Below are 19910 nucleotides of genomic sequence, written 5' to 3' on the forward strand. Positions count from 1 at the left end.
AAAGATGTGCTGAGGCCTGCATTCCCTTGTTTATGATCCTCTTGCATCCCAAGGGGTGACTGACCTTGGGAGGCATTATAAGAGCCGGCTGGCACACCCACCCTCCTCACCTAGTTTCATATGCCCACCTGAGTCGCCGTCCAGTCTCATTTGAGAAAGCTCAGCTCCGGCTGTGGTCTCCATTACTGCCATATCTGAGGATACTTTGCTTTGTGCTCATAAAAGGCAGGACAAAATTTCACCCATTACTCTTTGTAAGACCTCAGCCAAGTTGCGTATGCAATCTGAGCTTCCAATAACTCATCTCTACCGATAGCACTGGGGAGGCTCAGTCAGGGCCCAGGCAAGGATCAGATGGCCCACTCAAGTTGGATGATTGGGGGTAACCTCAATAAAGGGACTATTTACAGGGTTTGGGGAAACCAGCAAGGGCTGGTAGAGTGACTGCATGAGCAGTGGAGGGCCATTAGCAGTCTTAGACCTAAGGGCTAGGAAAGGAATGGTCATCAGAACCCAGAGAGCTAACTTTGCAGACAGGCTCATCTGACAAGTGCTGTGGTCTTTTGTTGAGAGATGCAGCCAACACTTGGCAACTTCCCAGGAATGGACCAGAAGAGAAAACTAACTGCTTTTCTCCTGCTTCCTTTCCTGTCAGTGCTAAACTATTGGTCACACTCAAGTGAACAGAGAGCCTGTTGATACATTTGCTCCAGACCAGCATCCTGGAGGCACAGAACAAGGTAAGAGTGGGTCTGGGTTGAGGGGGGGGAGGTAGAGTGGGAGAAACCCAAGAAACATCAGTATGAGCACGGAACAAGTCAGTGTGTAAAATCCTTGTCACAGCCTGGCACATGATAGAAGAGCAGGGAACTTCCATCCCCGCCCCCAACGCTCACAGAGAAACCCACAACTCTGCAGCCCCAGTCCCTGCCCCACGCTCAACAGAGATCTCAACATACACACTCGCACATGCCCATAATGCTCACTGCACATCAAGCTTTCTATTTTTGAGTTTTTAATTTTTAGGTTTTGGCTGCACTGCACTGCACATTCTTTCATGGAGTTTTTAGCCACCAAACTTCAACCTGTCCTTGAAAAGTTTACCAGGCTCGCAAACCCCTTTTGGTCTGCACCAAATTGCAGGGGTTAACTTCCAATTATGTTGCCTGCTTGAAGGGATACATGTGTCAGCACCAACTTTTGCCAATTCCCAAAGGGGTGAAAGCTCCTTATACAAAAAAGAAGGGAAGACTCAGGCGCCATAGTCTCCAAAAGGCTTTGAGCTCCCCATGCGATGGAGCAAAGGTTCACAGGCCACCAAGAGCTTGATCCCTGGAAAGAGGGTTCTCCTGGTTTATAAACAGGTGGGACATTTGTTAGCCAGCCCAGCAACAAACCTCCGCTCTCTTGTCAGCCCGCTTCATTAAATTAGTTTTAAAGACAACCAATAAAATGTGCCAGTCATTCTACTTAACTATGTGGCTAACCATCTATTATTAATCAGAGCTCATACTTCTGGAAGAATAAATGGGGTCTCAGAGATCTGAGCTCGATAAGCCCCATAATGCAATAACCCATGTGCCTGGTATCGTGATAAATGCAGTGATTGATCGAACTGCAGCTGAGAGATGGATGTTCTCTGTTCTCTCTCAGTCCTCTTTCCCTCTTCCCTTGTGGTTTAGCACTGCTAAAATATGTTAAATGGAAATATATCTTTATACAAGAAGTAAACAAGCAAATAAATCTTTGTTTTTAAATGTTTATTTGCAAGAGGTTAAACCCTGGTGGCCTATAAAAATCAGAGGAAAGCACACCGAGCATTTCTGTTGTGTCACTTTTCAGCCACATTTTCTTTAGTAGGGAAAGATTTCTGGTAGGATGAAGTCCTACAGTCAGATTGGAAATTTAGGGCATCTTTACAGTTATGCTCTGATGTGATTGGAAAAGCATCTTATGGACCATGACATGTTTTGGTACAAAGCATCTTTCAGAATGCAGGTAAAAAGGTAAAGTTCTGGTCTCCCTTTTAGCTAAATATCTGCACCTCCCATGCTGAGACATTTTGCAAGCTGAAGTAAAATAGCAGAGTGTGTGATCTGGCCATAACCCAAAGGGAAATACTGCCTTATTTTTATATCTGCTCAATAGTAAGAATTAAATGTCACAGTTTTATTTGTACAATCTCTTGGTCACTTGGTCCAGGGACCTCAAGTTGCTTCACCGACGTTAGCCTGCTAATTCCAACAAGAGCCCGGGGAGGTTGGCAGGCTCCCATTCATGTCATTTCAGGTAAATTCAGAGATAGTTGCAAATTTAGTCACTGTTTCAGAGCCAGAGAAAGTGAGTTCTCCTCTACCCATCTTCCAATAATGGGTATCAAGGTATTATCACTAGGGCATTGGTAATGCTCCTGATGGGCATTTGAGGCTTGGGCAAAATGGATGGCTGAGTGTCCAGTTGTCTCTAACCTCCGAGGAAGAAGGAGAGTGGGTCAGAGCAAGGACAGACCGGGTTTCTCAGCCTTGGACCAGAAGGCTCTTTCTGCGGAGCCTGGTACCACTTTCACCTAGCAACAGAGTTGAAGAGCACCTTAATTGTCCTGCCTGCCTGTGATGGCCCCATATGTTCTTGCCAATGGTACCTGGGGTATACTCAAGGTGAACAGATTCACAAAATACTAAAATGGAAACAGCTCATTCCTTCTGAAGAAGCACAGCCTCCCCTAAGACAGATTCAAACCCAATTGGTTGTGAGTGAGCTCTGAGTGTCTTAAACACTGCTGAGATTTTTCAAAGTAAATTTTTAAAAAAATTTTTATTTCAATTAAATTTAATTAGCATATAGTATATTATTAGTTTCAGAGGTGGAGTTCAGTTATTCATCAGTTGCCTATAACACCCAGTGCTCATTACATCAAGTGACCTCCTTAATGTCCATCACCCAGTTACCCCATCCCTCCACCCCTCTCCCCTCCAGTAACCCTCAGTTTGTTCCCTAGAATTAAGTCTCTTATGGTTTGTCTCCCTCTGTGTTTTTGTCTTACTTTATTTCTCTTTCCTTTCCCCCATGTTCATCTGTTTTGTTTCTCAAAGTCCATTTTTAATTGAAGTATGACATACATATAGGAAAGGGCATCAACCATAAGGGCACAGCACAGTGAATCTTCACACACCGAATGTGCCCACATGACCATCACCCACACCAAGAAGGAATGCGGTACCAATACCCCAGAATCTCTTCACATTCTCCTTTCTTGTCACATAGCTTCCCTTTCACTTCACTTCTAGGTCAGTATAGCCTCTACAGTGCTAGGTGCCTACAGGGAACAGCTCTCCCCAGCTCTTGGCCTGGACGGCATAGGCAAGAGACCCGGACAGCATCGCATTAATTCCATTAACTGTAATTAATTTTAGTTGATTTAAGCTTAAATATAAATAGTCACATATGGCTAGTATTTTGCAAGGCGGGTTTAGATTTTACTAAAAGTTTGTTTCAGAATTATTGCATGCTAGAGTCATGTGGACACTTCCCTCAGTTATACAAATGAATTTCATGGACTCTGAGTTTCTTAGAGGCAGATTCTGAATTATGTCAGTCATCTCACTATTTTTTTTAATCAAGAAAGCCAAAAAAAACCAATCTGCACCTTCAAATAGTCTCCGCTCTGCCAAGTTTTAGTAATAATACACCTGTGGCAAGTCCCTGATTCTTTCTGTGCTTTGTGTTTAAGCCCTGAGGTTTGGAAATCAAACAGACCCTTGGTTGAATGTCACCCCTGGATCTGGATCTGTGTTATGGAGAGCAAGCCCATCAATCTCTCCCCGCTTCAGCTTCCACAACCACAAAACTGGGATATGAAATGTATTTCATGAGTGTCTGACATATCCTAGACCCTCAGTAAATGTGACTTACGGCCCATACTCCCTTGACCTAATGCTAAGAAACACCACTATCCCATAGAATTTTATTGTCATACAAACCCTTTGGCAAGCACAGAGCATTACAAAAAGTGTGAAGTGTTATTCCCTGTGTTAGTATGAGTAGAAGAAATAGTCACTTTCATGAGCTGAGGCCTCTGAAATAAAGATCTGCATCAATGTTCGGTAAGCTTTATCTCACCAAAGCCACTGAGCAATACCTTCGCTGACAGCCATTCAGAAGAGCATCTGCTGTCTTGCCAGCAGGACCAACAGCAGCCAAAGAAAGAAACCGAGACTCGGTTGGAAGATGGAAAACATCTTCCCCCTCCCCACCTTGCTCTGGCCCTTCGCTCCCAGGAGGTCCAGCACAGGATTCTATTTGCTCGGACCTCACGGTCAGTTTCCCCCGGCGAGAGGTATCATTTACACTGGGGGGAAGGGCTCTGAGAATGGTGACCACCCTCAGCAGCAGGTCCTAAATAGGTGCACGGGGAGGAGGCTGCTGGCCGCTCCTGAGGGGTAGGTAGGGGAAGAGAGAGAGAGGAGGTGGAAAATGGGTAGCCTGAGTGCCCGCTGGGAGCCAGGCATTGGTGGAGTGCTTTCTCGACAATCCGACTCACCACTGTTGACCAGTGGAACCTGGGCCAGAAATGGTGCTAAACCATTGAATCCTTGCAACCATAAATAGCATAACTGTTCCCATTTTACAGACGCTCAAGCTAAGGTTCGGAAAGAAAAAAATAACTTACCTGGGGCCACACAGCTGGCTGAGATGTATGCCCAGGTCATTGTGGCTCCAGAATATAAGCCCCTGGACTGCTATATCATTCTGCACCTGCTTCCACGTGCTTTCCTGCTTCGCCCTCTCAGAAACCCTAGAAGGTAGATGCCACTGCCGTTTACAGATGGAAAATAGACTTCAGAGTCGAAATAACATCTCCCAAATTTATAGATCTGGAACTCCAACAGCGGAACTAAGATTTGGACCCAGCAATTTTGACTCTACATCCGGGACCCTGTCCATCAGGCTACATAGTAACAGCGAAGATCACGATAACCAGCATTATTAAAGACCTACATGCGGACCTCATTTTATCCTCATAAAAAGTAAAATAAAGTATCTTTGCAATATCGTCCTCATTTACAGACAATGAAATCAAAGCACAAGATAGTTAAGCGCTTTGCAAGGGTGCACAGGAAATGGAGAAGTAGAGTTTGAACCTGAGCAATGTGGCTCCAGGGTCACTTTTTAATCCTTATATGAGAGCCAACCCCAGGGTTCGGCACATTTCTGCCATGGGTGGGACAGCCTCCAGGGTTAGGTGAATGCATCTGGGCAGCATCAAAAGCCACAGGGTGAAACAAACATCTGAAGGAAGGAATAATAAAAAACGACAATTGTGGGGGACAGTGCTTCCAGAAGAGCAGAAAGTAAGTTCGTTAGCCAAGAAGGATTGCCATGGTTCTTCATGGTCCACAAAATTACTTTGTTTTAATTCTAGCACACAAGACTGGCCATGATCTATCCACAGTGGAAATCACCCTAGTCTAGAATTGACACAAGAAGTTGATTTATTTTTATTGTTTGTTACAGCGATTCAGTGCAATTTATTTAGGACCACTGTCTCTCACTCAAAGGCAAACTCATAACGCAAACACATTAATCTTGAGAGACAGTATCTTGGATACCAGCAGTTTGGATAATTAGATTGTTACTCTCAGCATGCATGGTCTGTTCATAAGCAACAAAGAAGCTTATCAGATCCAAATAACCCTTAGCAAATATTATACAAAGTACTGTACACAAAGACATTTACAATTTGCAAAGAAAATTCCATAACTTAGTCTTTTCTTCGCCATGGGGAAGTCTAGTATATTTTTTCCTTTTATAAGTGAAAGGCCATTTCTCTCATCAGCAGTCTGGCTAGAACATTTTTTATTGATTTTCTAAAGATGCTTCATTAAGGAAAATTTGAAATTAAAAACCAGGAAGAGTGTGACCCTGAAATCATCTGGGCTTCAATCCAAAGATAAGACCCATCAAATATATTGGTAAGTTTCTACTGATTAGTGTAAGGTGAAGCCCTCAGACAACTCGTGACTAGCCAACAGTGTCCCTCATCAAGATCTTTGAGTTCAGAGACCTCCAAGAACCTCAAAACAGAATGTTTCAAATGATGAGGACAAATGTTTCAAATTTGTCTTAACCCAAATCCTCAAGCTTCAACCACCCTCTCAGTTGGACATGTTGAAGGTCTTGGGGTTGATAAACCTCCTGCTACATCCCCAAGATGTGGCCAGCTCCAAAATGGGACTCTGTCTTTGCCGTGACAGTAGAGTATATGTTCAGAAGGAGATGCTCAGAGAAAGTGACTCAGCCACATGGTCAATCTCTCATCATATAAAAATCACCAGAAATCCACAAATAGCTGTTGTATCTCAAAGATGCTGGGACTTCCCACTCAGGGACTTCCACCCCATGACCTGGGCTCAACACTATAGAGTTCCAGCCTACTACCTTGGTTTTGTGGATCTGATCCAAACTTTTGATTCTTGTGAGTTACCTCACTCTCTCCTCAGTGGCCCAAATCATCACCCTCTCCACCACTGACATCCCCTGTCTCTGACCTCAGGCTGCTGCCCCGTGCTTACAGATTCCAGGTTGCTTTGACTGACTGTCGTTTCTACCCAATTCAGTTGCTTATTGCACCACGTTCCAGGAACCAGGGAGCCCTGGGAAACCCTGTGGCCTCAAAGATTTCCTCAAATTCTGTCCTTGGAGGCAGAGAAAGCCAGGTGGGCAAGACTCCAGGTCCACAACCAGCTTCAGCCTCAATCACAGGCCCATTTGTAACTCATCTGTTTTAGGTTATATTTGAACAAAAGAATCCTGATAATACCATGAGATGCTTGACAACACTGACCCAGGGAAAATGGCAAGGCCAAAAGGAGATAAAGGTAGCCTACACCCTCTTCCTGACAGCACCATTCTCAGGCTTGCACCCTTCTCCTTGTGCATTTGCATCCGAAAATGAAGATATCATTAGTCTTTCCATTTGTCTTGTCATTGCTGCATGTGTTCATTGTCATTGTCTTAGAACACCCCCCCCACTTCCCATTTCCCATTGCTTTTGTGCCTCTGTTCAGCCATTTCCCAACATGGAAGGCTATCCCCCTGCCACAGTATGTTTCCCCAGAGGGAAACATTCCTCCTCTGTGTTCTCTCCATACAATGCACACATATCCCTGCTCTGAGCATAGTGTATACATATGCCAAACCCTGATTCTCAGTCCAAGATGGGCTTGCTTTTCCTAACCTCTAAGAAGAGTATGATGCTATTTAAATCATAATTAAGAATTGTGTAAGAATTATTGTAAGAATTAGGGAAGATGCCGTATATAAAACTGTCAGGTGGGGTCTTCACTTTATAGACATGTTAATAAATCAGTGGCCTTTTCCTCTGCACAATTTTGAACTATTACAGGGCAAGGAATGGACCTCAGTAGCAGTTTGTTGGACATACATATTACTTACTGAGGGCTTACTATGTGCAATTGTTGCAGCACTTTACATTTCCTATCTCATTTAAGCCTCACAAGAAATCCATGAGGTAAGTTCCATTTATTAGCCTCATTTTGAAAATGAGAAAACTCCACTGCAGGAAGGTTATGTAAGTTGTCCAAGTTTACACAGATTGTTAAGTTGGGATTCAGTCCAGGTTGGGTGTCTCCTGAACCCAAGCACATAGGTTTGTCTGTTGTCTTTAGCGACAGATTATTAAATATTTGTTGCATTGAAGGTTCAGCTCCAAGGACCACCTCCTTTCAAAGACTGCTCCAGCTCACAGTAATTTCTCCTTCCTCTGGACTCCCTCTTGCACGCCCAGTGCTTTCTCATTAAGAGGCTAATCACTTTCATATTCAATGCTTTTTGTGCCTGACACCCAGCTCTCTCCAACTACATTGTAACCTCCTGGCCTGGAACACAGTAGCTACTAAATATATATTTATCAGATGGATGGTGATTGACATGGCTGTCATTTATATGGAATCTATAAGTCTGAATACTCATGATGAAAACAATAGTATTCATTCACTCTTCTGTTCAACCATCAAAGCGCCTACAGTATCTTAGACAAGCCAAGACAAATTATGACCTTGGAAATGGGCAAAAAGTTTTGATTACTAGATATCCTCTGTAGCACATCCTTTGGGGCTTTTCCTCTGTCTTTTATTGATTTGAGCTATTTTACAATTTTGTAAGTTGGAGAAAATCAACAATAATGCAAATGATTCTTGTCCATAGAAATGGAATCAAATTGTGTCCTCTGGAACACAATTGATTATTGCCTTGTGGATAGACCGGTTTTATAATTATTTAAAGGTTCATTCCATTATCCCTTACTGCCCATATATTTGTCATTCTTTGAATTCTCCTTTGAACCTGTTGTTAATCTTACTAATTCCCTCATTAATTCATGAATTAAATAAAGCCTCTGATATGGGTTTATTTTACATTTGTATGAGATTCATGATTTTACCCTTTTTTAAAAAAGTGCCTCTTAGAGACATCATAAAGTGCTCAAAATAAAATAAAATATGTCTATCCAGAGTCAAAATAAGCATGTGAATCTCCAAACACAAATCCAGAATCTGTCTCTTAGCTATAAATTCCTGCGATGTCAGTTCATTTCAGAGATTCCTTTTTTTTAATTGAGATATTATTCACACACTATAAAATTCACCATTTTAAAGCTTGCACTTTGGTGGTTTTTAGTATGTGCAATCATCACCAATAATTCCCGATCAATGTTTTCACCCCAAACGGAAACCCCATATCCATTAGCAGTCACTCTCTATGCCACCAACCCCAGTTCCAGGCAACCACTAATCTATTTTCTGCCTCTATGTATTTGCTTCATCCAGACATTTCATTTAAATTGAACCATACAGTATGTAGCCTTTTGTGTCCAGCCTCTCTCACTTAGCATGTTTTCAAGGTTCATCCATATTGTAGCATGGATCAGAACTTTTTCCTTTTTATGGCTGAATAATATTCCATTATATGGATATACCACATTTTGTTTACCCATGTATCTGCTGGTGAACATTTGGGTTGTTTTCACGAATAATGTTGTTATGAGCATTCACGTGCAGGTTTTTTGAGGACATGCTTTCAGTTCTCTTGCATAGATACCTAGGAGTGAAATTGCTGGGTCGTATGGTAATTCTGTGTCTAATTTTTGAGGTGCTGTCAGAGTTTTTGCAAAATCCCTGCCCTGTCTGCAATGTAAGAGGCTTCCAATTGCTCCACATCCTCATGGGGGAGATTTCTTTTGGCAAATCATAAAAGGAAAATGCCTGAGAAAGCAAAGCCCTGGAAAGTAGAGAAGGTAACTCTTGAGTAGTTGCCATGATACACATCTCACAGGTCACCTAGGAAAATGCTGTCCTGCCCCAAAGACACAGGGGCTCCACTGGCTCTTTCTCAAGGAGCACCCTTGCCCCTATACCCTGTGGCCCCATGTGTCACAATTTACAGCTGAATATCAGAATTTGCTTTTTCTCACTGATATTCTGCCAGGCTCGAGGAAGAAGGCTGGGTATTTTATATCTGCACCAATTCCAACTTACATATGCAAGCCTAGCGACCACTGGGAGCCATTGGGAGCTCAGAAATTTGGCAGTGGTTCCTGTCCTTCAAGCGATAATCCCCCTGTGGCTGACCTGATTGGCTACCGTTATCCTCATTTTAAGCGCTGGGAGTCACAGGACTAAATTCTGCTTAAATAATGCAGCTCTTTATGCCAACACGGAGCTGCAGCCCAGAGTCAGTACAGAGAAAATTGCTCTGGGAGCATATATGAGTCCTAATAGAAAAGAAACTCTCCACCCTGCACCCAGACCTTTCTCCAGGCATTTTGCCAGTGCCCCTGCCATTACTGACAAGGATAAGTGTGGGAAGTGAAGGGAGAGAAATGTGTTGTAAGCTGGTCAGAATTTCTGTGAACTCAGAGATTTTATTTTTTGGCTGACTCTTCCAGGGCTTAAGCAGTGAGTGACATGAGTAACGGGGCATTTCAGGCTTCTCACACCCACCTTGTGGATCTTTCCAGCTCTGGACATGTTTTGGCCAGCCTGTGGGGGATAGTAATCAGGTTTGTTGCTTGAAGGCTGGGCTTTGGTGTGGTTTCGCTCCAGGCCTCTCCACCATGCCCTTTTAAAATTTCAGCACCCCCTAAACAGCTGTTATTTCACTGCCCGTGGTTTTCTGTCTAACAGTCTATAAGAAGATTAATAGTTCCACGGCTAATGGGATCATGATTCTAACACGAGATTGCAGCCAGCTCCAAGGGAGTGCAGACAGAAGTCTCTGGCGGCCTGAGGCGTCCATAAGGATCTTGGAACACCACAACTGGCCTCTTCAGAATGTGCGCTCTGTTTCATGCTCAGAGGATGGTAGCAAGGACAGCCAGCTCCCCTGTGTAGACTCCGTTAGCACAAGAATAACTTCACACCAGATCTGGCAAACCAGTGGCCCCAGGCCTTTTCGAGTCCAGTGTCTTCGGAGGTGAAGAAACAAAAACATTCAGAGCCATGTTTTGGTTCAGAGGGAAGGGCAGCTCTTTGCATATTGGTCTTTTTAGCCACCTACATTAAGTTATTCCCTGCTTCTCAAGCACACCAGCCCCTTTGCTGACAGGCCGAACAGGTAGTAGCGACCACGATGGATGTCCCCATCTCTGGGTGATGTAATCCTCTGAGCCCAGAGATTGTCCTCGCTCATTGAGGCCTGCCTTGACGCTCTCTCCACTGGACTCTGCCGTCATTCCCTGAGGCACTCTTTTCTGCACTCAGGAAGCTTCCTCACTGCGGACAGTCCGGCTCCTCAGGTAAACTTACAAAAGGAAGAAGATAAAGCAATAAATACTCATTAGCTGTCTGCTTTTGTGTATTTAATCTCATTTAATCTTGAGAAATAGGAATTATAATCCCCATTTTGCAGATGAAGAACCTAAGGCTCCATTCAACCTAGGCCATTTGTCCAAATTCACACAGCTCACGGCCAAGGTTAGATCAAACCCCAGTTTGGGCGATTCCAAATCCCAGGCTTGATCTATCAAACTATATCTGGAGATAAACAGTATAGCAATGATCTTAGCCTTCTAATACTATAGAGCAGTAGCTTGTTCTGTGAAACACTCAGGGTTTGCATTGCCCCTAAAGACTCTCTGACATATATTGATATATCCTCGGACCCTGGAAGCCATGCATAATATATCAGGTCATGTCAGGTCAATATGAGATCAGTACTACAAGATCATAAACAAAGACATAATTTTAAAAACTAAACTAGCTTGTCATGGACACATCTTTCCATTTCCAACTAGATTCTAACCAAACCATATTAGGTTACATTAAGTTCTACATATATGGGAAAACCCATTTTCCCCTAAACAGATTAACTGGGTCATCTTTCGCAATTATTGCTGTAATCAAGCTGATGTGTTATTAAGAAGACTGAAATAATTGTTTATGATCTGGTTACTTTGGTCAATGAATAATTGAATTGAGTGACCATTAGGGAAAATCTAATCCATTGCTGTGCACTGAGTCAGTCCACAAAGGCTCAGTGTGGTGGAGCATGAAGTTGTGTATACTGAATTTTAGGGCTGATAGGAGTGTTCTGATACCAGCTACTGCAGCTTTGCTGATAAGAGCAACCCATTTGCTACCCCTCCCCACTTTGCTTTATACTTTCCAATATGCTTCATCCTTGATGACCTTTTTCCTTTCCTGGGGTACGTCCCACTCCCTCCCAACTTTGCACACACTAGTCCCTGTTGGCATGTCTATCGCTTACTTATCCTGAATCCACACTCAGTCTTCCTCAGGGAAAGCTTACCTGAGTCCCCTAATATTCTTACAGCATCATACTCTCCCTTCCTGTCAAGCGTCCCAGTTATACTCTTGAGGTCCAAGGTCTAATTCATTGTCTGCCTCATTTGCCAGCGTAAATGCCATAAAAGGTGAGAATCATGGAGTTCAGGGTTTTTGTTTGGGGGGTGTGGAGTTTGGTCCTCACTGTATGTCTAGCACCTACAAGAGTGCCATCACATATGATAAAGGAGAGCATTAAGTGGAGTAAGCATTGCTAAGAGGGTTACTTAACATAGAGCCAGGAGGACGTGGAAGAAGTGGGGCTCATGCACATCTTCTGTCTTAAATTCTTGGCATTTTTGCTGATCTCCACTGAAAGCCAAGACATGGGCACCCTCCTCCCTCTAAAAAAAAATAAACAAATAACTTTTAAAAGGGGTGCCTGGGTGGTTCAGTCGGTTAAGTGTAGGAGTCTTGATTTCAGCTCCGGTCATAATCTCAAGATCAAGCCCCAGATCGGGCTCTGTGCTGGGCATGGAGTCTACTTAAGATTCTCTCTCTTCCTCTCCCTCTGGCCCTCCCCACCCTCTGTCTTTCTCTCTCCTTCTCTCCCTCTCTAAAAAAGCCAAGACATGGGCACTATGTTAAAATGGGCATAAATGGACTTTCCACCTAACGCTACACCTAGCAAACAATCACACAGAGATTAGCGTAACTGTAACTACAGCAGCACATTTCGTTCAATATAACCTATGTAATTCTGTGTTCCTCTGTAAAAACTCTAACCTCCTTTGTCTCTCTGGAGCTTGCTTTCTGTTTAGGTCAAATCTGGTCTCCCAGATTGCAATCTCTAAGATGCCAAATAAACACACATTTTTTATTTAGCAGCATGCAGTTTTGTTTTTTATTAGCCGACACAAGGTAGGTGCTCAATAAATATTTGTAGATTGAATGACTTTATAGAGACATGATTAAACGGAAAGAAAGACAAATAACATTGACTGAGGGCTGTGTGTTTAATCCTCACACAATTTTGTGAAAAAGGCGCCCCCCTCACCCCTTTTTCAAAAGAAGAAACACATTTGGGGCTCCTAGGTGGCTCAGTTGGTTAAGTGTCTGACTCTTGATTTCAGCGCAGGTCATGATCTCAGGGTCTTGAGATTGAGCCAGGCTTTGGGAACGGGGAGTCTGTTTAAGATTCTCTCTCCCTCTCTGCCTCTGTCTCTCCGTGGCCTCTCGAAGAAGAAGAAGACGAAGACGAAGACGAAGAAGAAGAAGAAGAAGAAACACATTTGAAGGGGCTATTTCTTTTTTTCTGGCAAAAACCTGAACTCAGACCTGTCGTAATACAAATACTTATAAGAGCATCAATCCACTGCTCTTTCTACCGAAGTCTGCTTTCTTTCTTTCTTTTCTTTCTTTCTTTCTTTCACCAGTGTATCATGAATTTCACTTCCATTTCTTAAGGCTCAACTCAGGTTGCGTGCAAGGCACCTTCTGGGTTAGTGGCACTGTGCATCCTCCCTTAGTGACCTCCCATTGTGGAAGAATCTCTGCTACCTGAGAGCTGTCTTATTTTCGCTGTGACTCCCACCTGCTGCTGTTCTTGCTTTTCCTTACCACTTCTAATGGTAACCTGCAGGCAAAAGAATGGTTTTAGTATTTGACTAAACCCCACACTCCTGCCAGTATACAGCAACATGCTTCCTGGTGTAAAATTAAAACAAGAGCAGAAAACGTAATTTTTTTCAGAGACCATTAGGAGAAGCATTTTAGAAAGACAGGAAACCCTAGAGAACATTTATATGAATGAAGTTTACCTTCTAACCAGGGAATATGTTAATGGAAGTACTGCGCTACTTAAGAAACACTAAAAATGCATTCCAGTCTTTAACTGCCCCCAGGGATGGGCGAGCCTCAGGCAGATGGATTCCACACTCCTCCTCAGTGCTCAAAGCAAATTCCTTCAAGGGAAGCATGTTCCAGAGCTCAGGGTCAACTTTGTCTACAGTCATCAAGAGCCAGAAATGACTTTTATGTGAGGTGTGACTTCAAAAAAAGTCCACAAGTTGTTGAGGAATTTACACAAGTGCATTGACCGTCTATTTGCATCGTTCCGGGGTTAGGCTACTGAGAAAGGGCTATAAGGCCATCTTACTGATGCAATTTCTTCTGGTGTTCGACTAGGCAACTTCTAGGGTTCTAGAGCCTACCTCTTTTTTCTTTTTTTTTTTTTAAGATTTTATTTATTTATTTGAGAGAGAGAGAACACGAGCAAGGGGAGGGGCAGAGGGAGAAGCAGACTCCCCACCCAGGGAGCACAGAGCCAGATACAGGGTTCCATGGTTGGCAAGGGGGGCGGGGGGCGCAAATCCTCATTGCAGGGCTGGAAACAGGACCCTGGGATCATGACCTGAGCCGAAGTCAGACGTTTAGCTGACTGAGCCACCCAGGAGCCCCTAGCGCCTATCTCTTTGTTTCATGTTCTGCTTCTGCCAAAGATTGATTCCTAAGTAAAGCAGACAGCTTAGGACAGCCCTGAGTCACCCTCCATTTGACCCCTCTCTGCGGCTGTCAGATTAAGCAAATAAAAATCTGTGATACCTAGGTACATTTTAACTATTTTGAATTGCTCATGCATTGTGAATTGAGGAAAAAAATATCGTCTGGGATATATGATACTTAAACATTACTTGTTATTTATCTGATAAAGCTGACGGAGATCTAAATTGCATACTTCTTTTCTTAATTATATTTCTTGGATGATTTGGCTTGCCTGACCAGTTACTTGTTTTGCAGAATCTGCTTATAAAATTTCTTGCTCTTATAAACTCTGTGCCCCTGACATAGCTTCTACATTGGTCCATCAACTCACTTTGTTCTTTTGTCCATTGAACATTCATCAACGAGAAGCCATGCTCAACAGTAGCATTATGGGCCAGGATATTAACCACGTACTTACAGAAAGCTAACAACTCTAGGCATTGCTCCTCAAATTTGGTTTCCCACAACACATAATGCCATCTTTCATGATGTAACTTGCTTTTACATTCTTCACAGTTGCATTGAATCTCATCAACAATTTTTTAAATGTCCACTGACCAAAAACAAAAACAAAAAAAGAGCATGGTCATCCATTTTATTTTTATTTTTTTATTGTTATGTTAATCACCATATATTACAACATTAGTTTTTGATGAAGTGTTCCATGATTCATTGTTTGTGCAAAACACCCAGTGCTCCATGCAGAACGTGCCCCCTTGAATACCCATCACCAGGCTAACACATCCCCCCACCCTCCTCCCCTCTAGAACCCTCAGTTTGTTTTTCAGGGTCTATCGTCTCTCATGGTTCGTCTCCCCCTCTGACTTACTCCCCCTCATTCTTCCCCTCCTGCTATTTTCTTCTTTTTTTTTCTTAACATATGTTGCATTATTCGTCACAGAAGTACAGATCTGCGACTCAACAGTCTTGCACAATTCACAGTGCTCACCATAGCACATACCCTCCCCAGTGTCTATCACCCAGCCACCCCATCCCTCCCACCCACCACCACTCCAGCAACCCTCAGTTTGTTTCCTGAGATTAAGAATTCCTCATATCAGTGAGGTCATATGATACATGACTTTCTCTGATTGACTTATTTCGCTCAGCATAACACCCTCCAGTTCCATCCACGTCGTTGCAAATGGCAAGATCTCATTCCTTTTGATGGCTGCATAATATTCCATTGTGTATATATACCACTTCTTCTTTATCCATTCATCTGTCGATGGACATCTTGGCTCTTTCCACAGTCTGGCTATTGTGGACATTTCTGCTATAAATTGGGGTGCACGTACCCCTTCAGATCCCTACATTTGTATCTTTGTGGTAAATACCCAGTAGTGCAATTGCTGGATCGTATGGTAGCTCTATTTTCAACTTTTTGAGGAAACTCCATACTGTTTTCCAGAGGGGTTGCACCAGTTTGCATTCCCACCAAAAATGTAGGAGGGTTCCCCTTTCTCCGCATGCCCGCCAACATCTGTCATTTCCTGACTTGTTCATTTTAGCCATTCTGACTGGTGTGAGGCGGTATCTCATGGAGGTTTTGATTTGGGTTTCCCTGATGCCGAGCGATGTTGAGCACTTTTTCATGTGTCTGTTGGCCATTTGGATGTCTTCTTTGGAAAAATATCTGTTCATGTCTTCTGCCCACTTCTTGATGGGATTATTTGTTCTTTGGGTGTTGAGTTTGATAAATTCTTTATAGATTTTGGATACTAGCCCTTTATCTGATATGTCATTTCCAAATATTTTCTCCCATTCTATCGGTTGTCTTTTGGTTTTGTGGACTGTCTCTTTTGCTGTGCAAAACCTTTTGATCTTGATGAAATCCCAATAGTTCATTTATGCCCTTGCTTCCCTTGCCTTTGGCGATGTTTCTAGGAAGAAGTTGCTGCGGCTGAGGTCGAAGAGGTTGCTGCCTGTGTTCTCCTTTAGGATTTTGATGGACTCCTGTCTCACGTTTAGGTCTTTCAACCATTTGGAGTCTATTTTTGTGTGTGGTGTAAGGAAACGGTCCAGTTTCATTCTTCTGCATGTGGCTGTCCAATTTTCCCAACACCATTTGTTGAAGAGACTGTCTTTTTGCCATTGGACATTCTTTCCTGCTTTGTCAAAGATGAGTTGACCATAGAGTTGAGGGTCCATTTCTGGGCTCTCTCTTCTATTTCCATTGATCTATGTGTCTGTTTTTGTGCCAGTACCATACTGTCTTGATGATGACAGCTTTGTAATAGAGCTGGAAGTCCGGAATTGTGATGCCGCCAGCTTTGCTTTTCTTTTTCAATATTCCTCTGGCTATTCGGGGTCTCTTCTGGTTCCATACAAATTTTAGGATTATTTGTTCCATTTCCTTGAAAAAAGTGGATGGTATTTTGATGGGGATTGCATTGAATGTGTAGATTGCTCTAGGTAGCATTGACATCTTCACAATGTTGGTTCTCCCAATCCATGAGCATGGAACGTTTTTCCATTTCTTTGTGTCTTCTTCGTTTTCTTTCATGAGTATTTTATAGTTTTCTGAGTACAGATCCTTTGCCTCTTTGGTTAGATTTATTCCTAGGTATCTTATGGTTTTGGGTGCAATTGTAAATGGGATCGACTCCTTGATTTGTCTCTCTTCTGTCTTGTTGTTGGTGTATAGGAATGCCACTGATTTCTGTGCATTGATTTTATATCCTGCGACCTTACTGAATTCCTGTATGAGTTCTAGCAATTTTGGGGTGGAGTCTTTTGGGTTTTCCACATACAGTATCATATCATCTGCTAAGAGTGAGAGTTTGACTTCCTCTTTGCCGATTTGGATGCCTTTGATTTCTTTTTGTTGTCTGATTGTTGTGGCTAGGACTTCTAATACTATGTTGAATAGCAGTGGTGATAGTGGACATCCCTGCCGCATTCCAGACCTTAGTAGAAAAGCTCTCAGCTTTTCCCCCATTGAGAATGATATTTGCTGTAGGTTTTTCGTAGATGGCTTTTATAATATTGAGGTATGTACCCTCTATCCCTATACTCTGAAGAGTTTTGATCAGAAAGGATGCTGTACTTTGTCAAATGCTTTTTCTGCATCTATTGAGAGGATCATATGATTCTTGTTCTTTCTTTTGTTAATGTATTGTATCACGTTGATTGATTTGCGGGTGTTGAACCGTCCTTTCAGCCCAGGGATAAATCCCACTTGGTCGTGGTGAATAATCCTTTTAATGTACTGTTGGATCCTATTGGCTAGTATTTTGGTGAGAATTTTTGCATCCATGTTCATCAAGGATATTGGTCTGTAATTCTCCTTTTTGATGGGGTCTTTGTCTGGTTTTGGGATCAAGGTAATGCTGGCCTCATAAAATGAGTTTGGAAGTTGTCCTTCCATTTCTATTTTTTGGAACAGTTTCAGGAGAATAGGTATTAATTCTTTTTTAAATGTCTGATAGAATTCCCCTGGGAAGCCTTCTGGCCCTGGGCTTTTGTTTGTTGGGAGATTTTTGACGACTGCTTCAATTTCCTTAGTGGTTATAGGTCTGTTCAGGTTTTCTATTTCTTCCTGGTTCAATTCTGGTAGTTGATACATCTCTAGGAATGCACCCATTTCTTCCAGATTATCTAAATTGCTGGCATAGAGTTGCTCATAATATGTTCTTAGAATTGTTTGTATTTCTTTGGTGTTGGTTGTGATCTCTCCTCTTTCATTCATGATTTTGTTGATTTGGGTCATTTCTCTTTTCTTTTTGATAAGTTTGGCCAAGGGTCTATCAATCTTGTTAATTCTTTCAAAGAACCAGCTCCTAGTTTCGTTGATCTGTTCTACTGTTCTTTTGGTTTCTATTTCATTGATTTCTGCTCTGATCTTTATTATTTCTCTTCTCCTGCTGGGTTTAGGCTTTCTTTGCTGTTCTTTCTCCAGCTCCTTTAGGTTTAGGGTTAGGTTGTGTATTTGAGACCTTTCTTGTTTCTTGAGAAAGGCTTGTATTGCTATATACTTTCCTCTCAGGACCGCCTTTGCTGTATCCCAAAGATTTTGAACAGTTGTGTTTTCATTTTCATTGGTTTCCATGAATTTTTTAAAATTTTTCTTTAATTTCCTGGTTGACCCATTCATTCTTTAGTAGGATGCTCTTTAGCCTCCATGTATTTGAGTTCTTTCTGACTTTCCTCTTGTGATTGAGTTCTAGTTTCAAAGCATTGTGGTCTGAAAATATGCAGGGAATGATCCCAATCTTTTGGTACCGGTTGAGACCTGATTTGTCACCTAGGATGTGATCAATTCTGGAGAATGTTCCATGGGCACTAGAGAAGAATGTGTATTCCATTGCTTTGGGATGGAATGTTCTGAATATGTCTGTGAAGTCCATTTGGTCCAGTGTGTCATTTAAAGTCTTTATTTCCTTGTTGATCTTTTGCTTAGATGATCTGTCCATTTCAGTCAGGAGGTTGTTAAAGTCCCCCACTATTATTGTATTGTTGTGAATGTGTTTCTTCACTTTTGTTATTAATTGCCTTATATAATTGGCTGCTCCCATGTTCGGGGCATAGATATTTACAATTGTTAGATCTTCTTGTTGGATAGACCCTTTAAGTAGGATATAGTGTCCTTCCTCATCTCTTATTACAGTATTTGTTTTAAAATCTAATTTGTCTGATATAAGGATTGCCACCCCAAGCTTTCTTTTGGTGTCCATTAGCATGGTAAATGGTTTTCCACCCCCTCACTTTCAATCTGGGGGTGTCTTTGGGTCTAAAATGAGTCTCTTGCAGACAGCATATGGATGGGTCTTGTTTTTTAATCCAATATGATAGCCTGTGTCTTTTGATTGGGGCATTGAGCCCATTTACATTCAGGGTAACTTGAAAGGTATGAATTTAGTGCCATTGTATTGCCTGTAAGGTGACTGTTACTGTATATTGTCTCTGTTCCTTTCTGATCTATGCTGCTTTTAGGCTTTCTCTTTGCTTAGAGGACCCCTTTCAATATTCCTTGGAGGGCTGGTTTTCGTGTTTGCAAATTCCTTTAGTTTTTGTTTGTCCTGGAGGGTTTTTATCTCTCCTTCTATTTTCAATGAGAGCCTAGCTGGATATAGTATTCTTGGCTGCATATTTTTCTCGTTTAGTGCTCTGAAGATATCTTGCCAGTCCTTTCTGGCCTGCCAGGTCTCTGTGGATAGGTCTGTTGCCAATCTAATATCTCTACCATTGTAGGTTACATATCTCTTCTCCCGAGCTGCTTTCAGGATTTTCTCTTTGTCTCTGAGACTCGTAAGTTTTAGTATTAGATGTCGGGGTGTTGACCTATTATTATTGATTTTGAGAGGGGTTCTCTGTGCCTCCTGGATTTTGATGCCTGTTTCCTTCCTCACATTAGGGAAGTTCTCTGCTATTATTTGCTCCAATATACCTTCTGCCCCTCTCTCTCTCTTTCTTCTTCTTCTGGGATCCCAATTATTCTAATGTTGTTTCGTCTTATTGTATCACTTATCTCTCGAATTCTGCCCTCGTGATCCTGTAGTTGTTTCTCCCTCTTTTTCTCAGCCTCTTTATTTTCCATCATTTGGTCTTCTATATCGCTGATTC

The sequence above is a fragment of the Eumetopias jubatus genome, unplaced genomic scaffold (assembly GCF_037043125.1).
Source record: "Eumetopias jubatus isolate StellerSeaLion01/CBP00866 unplaced genomic scaffold, mEumJub1_p1.0 scaffold_15, whole genome shotgun sequence".
Taxonomy (NCBI): Eukaryota; Metazoa; Chordata; class Mammalia; order Carnivora; family Otariidae; genus Eumetopias; species Eumetopias jubatus.